The sequence below is a fragment of the Schistocerca gregaria genome, chromosome 8, assembly GCF_023897955.1.
Source record: "Schistocerca gregaria isolate iqSchGreg1 chromosome 8, iqSchGreg1.2, whole genome shotgun sequence".
NCBI classification, from domain to species: Eukaryota; Metazoa; Arthropoda; class Insecta; order Orthoptera; family Acrididae; genus Schistocerca; species Schistocerca gregaria.
This window is the reverse complement of record NC_064927.1, coordinates 342,949,549-342,956,954: the sequence shown is the minus strand read 5'-3', so window position 1 is coordinate 342,956,954 and position 7,406 is coordinate 342,949,549. Positions and strand designations below refer to the sequence as shown.

General features: G+C 45.4%; 1 pseudogene; it reads right to left on the bottom strand.

Annotated features, from left to right (window-relative positions):
• Nucleotides 1-2,425: 2,425 nt before the first annotated feature.
• On the bottom strand, nucleotides 2,426-2,543 carry LOC126285479 (5S ribosomal RNA; annotated as a pseudogene).
• Between the last annotated feature and the right edge of the window lie 4,863 nt (nucleotides 2,544-7,406).

Here is a 7,406-nt window from a genome sequence, read left to right as displayed (position 1 = left end):
TGTATATCTTAAGAAAATCTACTCTAAAGAGCTGTTGTTCACGCAATTGACTCAAGTTTAGTGGTGTATCTTGATTAGTGGTAGAAGCTAAAGTGACGTAGAGGCCAACCTGTATAGTAAACCTTTCGGCTAGTTTTTCTTTCACAATTGCGAGTTCCATTTTGGCGCATTCTTATTACTTCGTGTAAGTGTTCCTTCCATGTATGCAGTTCGCGATCAGATATTACATAGCAAAATCTGAATTGCACACTGCTTAACATTAAGCGTTGACCACAATGAACAGTAATTCAGTTTTATCTTCATTGTTGACACACTATCGCAAAAGCCATTGCTAATTATTTTGGATATTAAATGGGTTATAAATATTTGTGAGCAGTAAGTGCAATAATAGTTGCAGAGAAACTATCAGCGAAAACTGAAATTCACTTCACCTAGCTTCTTTATCTGTTTTCCGATGCACTGTCAACCACGGATATGCGCCTGTCACATTGCACATGCCCAATCCTCTACAGATCCGGTAGGTAGTGTTGGTTTCTTCAGCTACTTGGAGAGCTACGAATCTGGCGTTCCTCAACATTTAAAAAAATACTAGGAATGCTTAGTAGAAACAAAAGTTTGAAAGGTCTTTCTTTCTATGTATTCCTCCCCATAAAAATATTTGAGTGTCTGTTTTGACATGTCAGATTGGACGATTCCCCTGTTAGAAGCAGATCATGAATAGTATTGAATTAAATGTAGTGTGTTATGCCCCATGAAAAATGTGCCTGACTTATGCAAGCTACTCAAACTACACTCCTGGAAATGGAAAAAAGAACACATTGACACCGGTGTGTCAGACCCACCATACTTGCTCCGGACACTGCGAGAGGGCTGTACAAGCAATGATCACACGCACGGCACAACGGACACACCAGGAACCGCGGTGTTGGCCGTCGAATGGTGCTAGCTGCGCAGCTTTTGTGCACCGCCGCCGTCAGTGTCAGCCAGTTTGCCGTGGCATACGGAGCTCCATCGCAGTCTTTATCACTGATAGCATGCCGCGATAGCGTGGACCTGAACCGTATGTGCAGTTGACGGACTTTGAGCGAGGGCGTATAGTGGGCATGCGGGAGGCCGGGTGGACGTACCGCCGAATTGCTCAACACGTGGGGCGTGAGGTCTCCACAGTACATCGATGTTGTCACCAGTGGTCGGCGGAAGGTGCACGTGCCCGTCGACCAGGGACCGGACCGCAGCGACGCACGGATGCACGCCAAGACCGTAGGATCCTACGCAGTGCCGTAGGGGACCGCACCGCCACTTCCCAGCAAATTAGGGACACTGTTGCTCCTGGGGTATCGGCGAGGACCATTCGCAACCGTCTCCATGAAGCTGGGCTACGGTCCCGCACACCGTTAGGCCGTCTTCCGCTCACGCCCCAACATCGTGCAGCCCGCCTCCAGTGGTGTCGCGACAGGCGTGAAAGGAGGGACGAATGGAGACGTGTCGTCTTCAGCGATGAGAGTCGCTTCTGCCTTGGTGCCAATGATGGTCGTATGCGTGTTTGGCGCCGTGCAGGTGAGCGCCACAATCAGGACTGCATACGACCGAGGCACACAGGGCCAACACCCGGCATCATGGTGTGGGGAGCGATCTCCTACACTGGCCGTACACCTCTGGTGATCGTCGAGGGGACACTGAATAGTGCACCGTACATCCAAACCGTCATCGAACCCATCGTTCTACCATTCCTAGACCGGCAAGGGAACTTGCTGTTCCAACAGGACAATGCACGTCGTATGTATCCCGTGCCACCCAACGTGCTCTATTAGGTGTAAGTCAACTACCCTGGCCAGCAAGATCTCCGGATCTGTCCCCCATTGAGCATTTTTGGGACTGGATGAAGCGTCGTCTCACGCGGTCTGCACGTCGAGCACGAACGCTGGTCCAACTGAGGCGCCAGGTGGAAATGGCATGGCAAGCCGTTCCACAGGACTACATCCAGCATCTCTACGATCGTCTCCATGGGAGAATAGGAGCCTGCATTGCTGAGAAAGGTGGATATACACTGTACTAGTGCCGACATTGTGCATACTCTTTTGCCTGTGTCTATGTGCCTGTGGTTCTGTCAGTGTGATCATGTGATGCATCTGACCCCAGGAATGTGTCAATAATGTTTCCCCTTCATGGGACAATGAATTCACGGTGTTCTTATTTCAATTTCCAGGGGTGTATACCTCTCCTCCCGTACAGGCCATGAAGGTCCAAAGGTACCGACTGGCCACCGTGTCATCCTCAACCACAGGCGTCATTGGATGCGGATATGGTAGGGCTTGTGGTCAGCACACCGCTCTCCCGGCCGTATGTCAGTTTCCGAGACCGGAGCCGCCACTTCTCTATCAAGTAGATCCTCAATTTGCCTCACAAGGGCTGAGTGCACTCCACTTGCCAACAGCGCTCGGCAGACCGGATGGCCACCCATCCAAGTGCTAGCCCATTCCGACAGCGCTTAACTTCGGTGATCTGACGGGAACCGGTGTTACCGCTGCGGCAAGACCGTTGGCCCACTCAAACTATGGTTAAAAATAATTTTAAAAATAAGAGAAAAGACCGAATCACTTTTGAAAGTTTATTGGTGAGCTTGCGGAATACCCTGAATATCTGGTGCAAAAGTTAGACAACAAAGGAGATCATTAAGGTAATCAAGCGTCACATTAAAGTAGCACGATTTCCGGTGGGGTCAGGGATTTTCTCTGCCTCGTGATTGCAGGGTGTTGTGTGATGTCCTTAGGTTAGTTAGGTTTAAGTAGTTCTAAGTTCTAGGGGACTGATGACCATAAATGTTAACTCCCATTGTGCTCAGGGCCATTTGAACCATTTTTTTAAAGTTGCATGTTTACATGCTCTGTTCAGACTGCATTGTTATTACAACTTAGGAGGAGAAAGGTCTAGTTCTGGCTTATTACTGAAACAGAGTGGCGTCAATTAGCTATCCTTATATAAAGAAGTCTATTTTTTCATTACGAGCCTGCTATTGAGCACAGTATTCCAACTATCATATTTCTTGAGCTTTAGCACTAATTTCGTAATTTCGCACATTTTTATGTGATGTTTCCTCTGTTCTTCAATTCATATCGTGCGGGTCTTCTTCTTATGTTCTTTCTAGCAATTGCGTTTTCCATCAGTTCCTTCTTTGACAGATTTCATCGAATGTTTTGACGTTCCTGCCCTCTGAAAGGATTTTTCCGCTTTCATCAGTTTGGTTCTTTTGCTTATTCTCTTTAAGAAGTAGAAAAACACTCGACTAGACAACATTTCTAAATTCATTCTTGTAAGGAGACCTGAAGAGGTAAATGTCATTGTTCAATGACGTCTGTAGTAAATGTAGCTTCCGCCAATTTCGTTTTCAGCATGCTTCTTTGAATTTGAACTGCACCGTAGAACTTCGTCAGATTCTTTTCCATGGCTACTAGTTATGGTCTTTTTTTTCAGATGTCATTATGCTGCATACAGAACTTGCAGTCCATTCGTTGTACGGGAGTTGAATGAAAAGTAAAGCCTCCCACCTTCGATAATTGGGTCTGGATTGGAATATGGTATAAATAAAGCTCAGAAATAACATTAGAATGTGATCTTTAATTACCAATAGTCACATTTCCTCATACTCACCAGCCACATGGATACATTTCTGCCAACGATGAACAAGTTTTCGCCAGCCGCGGTGGTCTCGCTGTTCTAGGCGCTCAGTCCGGAACCGCGAGACTGCTACGGTCGCAGGTTCGAATCCTGCCTCGGGCATGGATATGTGTGATGTCCTTAGGTTAGTTAGGTTTAAGTAGTTCTAAGTTCTAGGGGACTGATGACCACAGATGTTAAGTCCCATAGTGCTCAGAACCATTTGAACAAGTTTTCTGAAGCCGTCGCGGAAGAAGTCCACTTTCTGTTTCCATAACCACAGTCGCACAGTTCTCTCAACGTCTTCGTAGGAAGCATAATGCCGATTGTGTTCGCAGTTTCTCTCTGAGTGATACGACGATTGTCCTGAATCAATCTGTCAACATTCTGCCTCTTAAACTCGGTGGCTGCTGTCACAGGACGTCCAACTCTTTGTCTGTCACGCAGGTCAGATGTTCCCTTCTCAACTATAAAATTACTTGCCCAACGACGCACAGTACTCACATCAACACAATTACCATAAACTGCTTTAATTCTCTAATGAATCCCCTTTGGGGTGACACCTTCTGCTGTCAAGAATTAAATCACTGCCGTTGCTTAAATCGCATTGACCGTCCGTCTGCCTAGGGTTGCATACTTTACACTGTAACAACACAACAATTCAATGCTAACGCTTCCCGCCAGCTGTCGCTGTAGCGAAGAGGCTACGGAATAAGCCAGTACCTGCCGCATACCAATGCTGCCAACTGTTGAAGAGTTACGAAATGTGGAGGCATTACTTTTTAGTCAAACCTCGCCCATATAACAATCTCATGACGTTCTGTGAACTGCCAGAGGAATCGTAAAGCAGTATACAGGGCTGGACAAAAATATGGAAACACCTAAATCACAGCACATTACCATGCCAAATACGGTAGAGGAAACCCGTTGGCATTCCCAGTACCTTCCAGTTGTCTCGGAATGGATTAATACAGATCCACTATGATACTCATGGGAATCTTATACCGTTCTTCTTACAAAACAGTGTTATATTCGGGTAACGATGAGGGAGGTGAATAGCGGTCGAGCATAATTCTCTCCAAAGTGGACTTCAAATTACAATAACACTGAGATCTACTGACTGTCCTTAGCAAGAAAGATGTGACAATCCGTCCCCGCGCTGACAAAAGCAACCAGGACGATGCGAACTGTGTCAACGAAGGTTCAGTCACCTTGGAACACTGTGCAACCACTGGGGAACAAACATCGTATCATGGGTTGGACTCGATCAGCCAAAATGGTCACAGTAATGTGAACTTGTAGAGTAATCGTTGGATCCATGGAATACTACCATATGGCCGTCCAAATCATGACCGAACGTTCGTCGTGTTCCACTCTCGAGACGTAGACTATACCAGATGTTGGAAATAAGTGTGAAACAGGACTGGGACAGGCGGGTGTCCACTGTATCCCGTGCAATAGTGTCATGTCCAACAGCGGGCAAATTATCAGGACTGATATCAATCAGCATATTTATCATAAGCGTCGTCCACGCATACCACAGCCGAGAAGGTCTGGGACTGCATGACACTGTCTTAGTCCCGATCATCCGATGACATCAACAACATAGAGATTCTGCTTGAACTCCCAGTTACTGGGGTAGTGTTATTAAGCGAGTAGTTGATATTAAGTTAGCATGTGATCTTAAAAAGGGAGGTGGAGGATTTTGTTCAGTTTGGTCTGGAACCCATCTGTGTTCTCTAATCAATAAACAGACAGATAGAGCGAGCAGTACTATCTCACCCGTTGTTAACACTTCTCAGTTTATAACGTCTGTGATTACTAATCTTTGGCTGTGTGGTGCGCTAGCTGTTTAGGGTGCCTGCTGTCTTTCTGCATAATCCTTATTTTGGTTTGTGATTGAACTAGCCTCGTCCACCGAGTATTTAGGTTGCTGTGCACAGTGATCTCTGGTTTCATTTGTGGTCCGTAAATATCACTGGTTACCGACGACGTTACCTCACTGAAATTCGGTAAGTTAGGTTTATATCAGCAGTGTTCCCTTAATTGTCCATAGCTAGCGCAGGCTCCTGTTTATGCCACAGTTCCAGTTTTGTGTTTTCTTCTTTGCAGTGGTATGCAACTGTTTGATTGGTTGTGAGTTTCCTTGTTTACTTAGCTGGAGCTCAAATTGTTTGTAGTGCAGGCACTGTGGACATGTAAGCATGGAAAGAAACCAAAACACTGGAAATGACGAGTCACTTATATGGTTTCTGTCAGCAAGTCATTAATGGGCACCGTAATGATGCCGAACATGTCACTGAGTACAGTGAGCGAGAATTATTACTTTACTTTTACTGTTATGAATAATTATTTGGTCTTGTTGAAGCCATCATGTTTCAAGGCGTTAATGTTTCCCAAGCCTCGTTATGTAGTTTTAGCAGCGCTATTCCCTGAGGCTCTGAGATGGAATAGTGTTGGATTTTCACAGCTTGTCTTATTCTCATGCTCCTTAAACACTGGCTTATAATCCTCTGTTTAAGGCAAGTGAACGTCCAAATTTACAACTATACTGTGATGGAGGGCACCTTGTCTATCATTGTCACTGTCCTTCTTTCCAGCTCCAGTTTGGAATGGTTTATGGGGAGAACGTCTGCTGGTAAACCTCTATCTTCCCTTCTCCTATTTCCTGACCTTTATCACGTATCTCCCGAGAGATTGTCATGTTACTTACTGTATATGACAATATTAGTTGTAATCATCACTTCACGCTCCCTTGTGTCCCTCCTCAGGACAGAATACGTGCACCCGATCTCTCTGGGTCTAGTGTTCAAATTTGACGACATTCTAAGCAGTGGATCTCTTTCAATAACCGTCTTGAAGCCGGAACTTTAATTATGGGAATTCTATATACGTAGACCATCTCTCCTTAGAGACCAGAAGCATTTTCACTGGTGTTTCGTTAGATATTTCCGATTACATTATGGCAGTGTGCATCTGGAGTGAGCCCAAGCAACTGCTGCTGATCACAACTTTCACGCGACACCAACTGTGTGCGGAAAGCGTTGGTATCTGATTTTTAGAGCGGAATTTTTCGTGCCCATTCTATACAGCTACTGAGAGTTGTCTACCGACATGGGTTTTATCGATATGTTTTGAGGGGGACACGTAGAATAAATGGTAATCCATCGGCGACAGCAACCTTCTGGCCATCAGTGACAGTCGCGCTGCCTGTTTGGTGCTTGAGTACCAGACATTCTTCGGGTTTTATTGTCCCTATCAGTACATTAATATCGCACAGGACTCATGTGGTATGTCTCCAGCGAATGTGGTGTGTGAACAGGGCTGTTGCCTACTAAAAGGGTAATCTTCAACTGGAGCAGACGCAGGTTCTATGAAGGCCAGTACATCGCATACGGGATGATTCCTATCACTTGTTCGTGCTTAATGGGGTAAATGTAGAATGTGTTGCACGACTTGGCTACACTGGACGTAGAGATGATACACTTCCGCTTGCTTCTGCCTTTGTAGCAGTTCTCTTGAACGTCTTCATTAGCGCTATAATGAATAGCGAAAATAATATGAATAACTCAGCAATGGTGAGTAAAAGAGAAACTTGTAACCTTAAAAGAAAGAGTGAACAAAGCGGAACAGGAATTTCGTTTCCAATGATATAATGGACACTACATCAATAGCTCGCAATGAGCAGCCATTAAAATTTGTGCACGTGGCAGGCCGTAATTTTATAGAATTAACATAACTAAGATTAATAT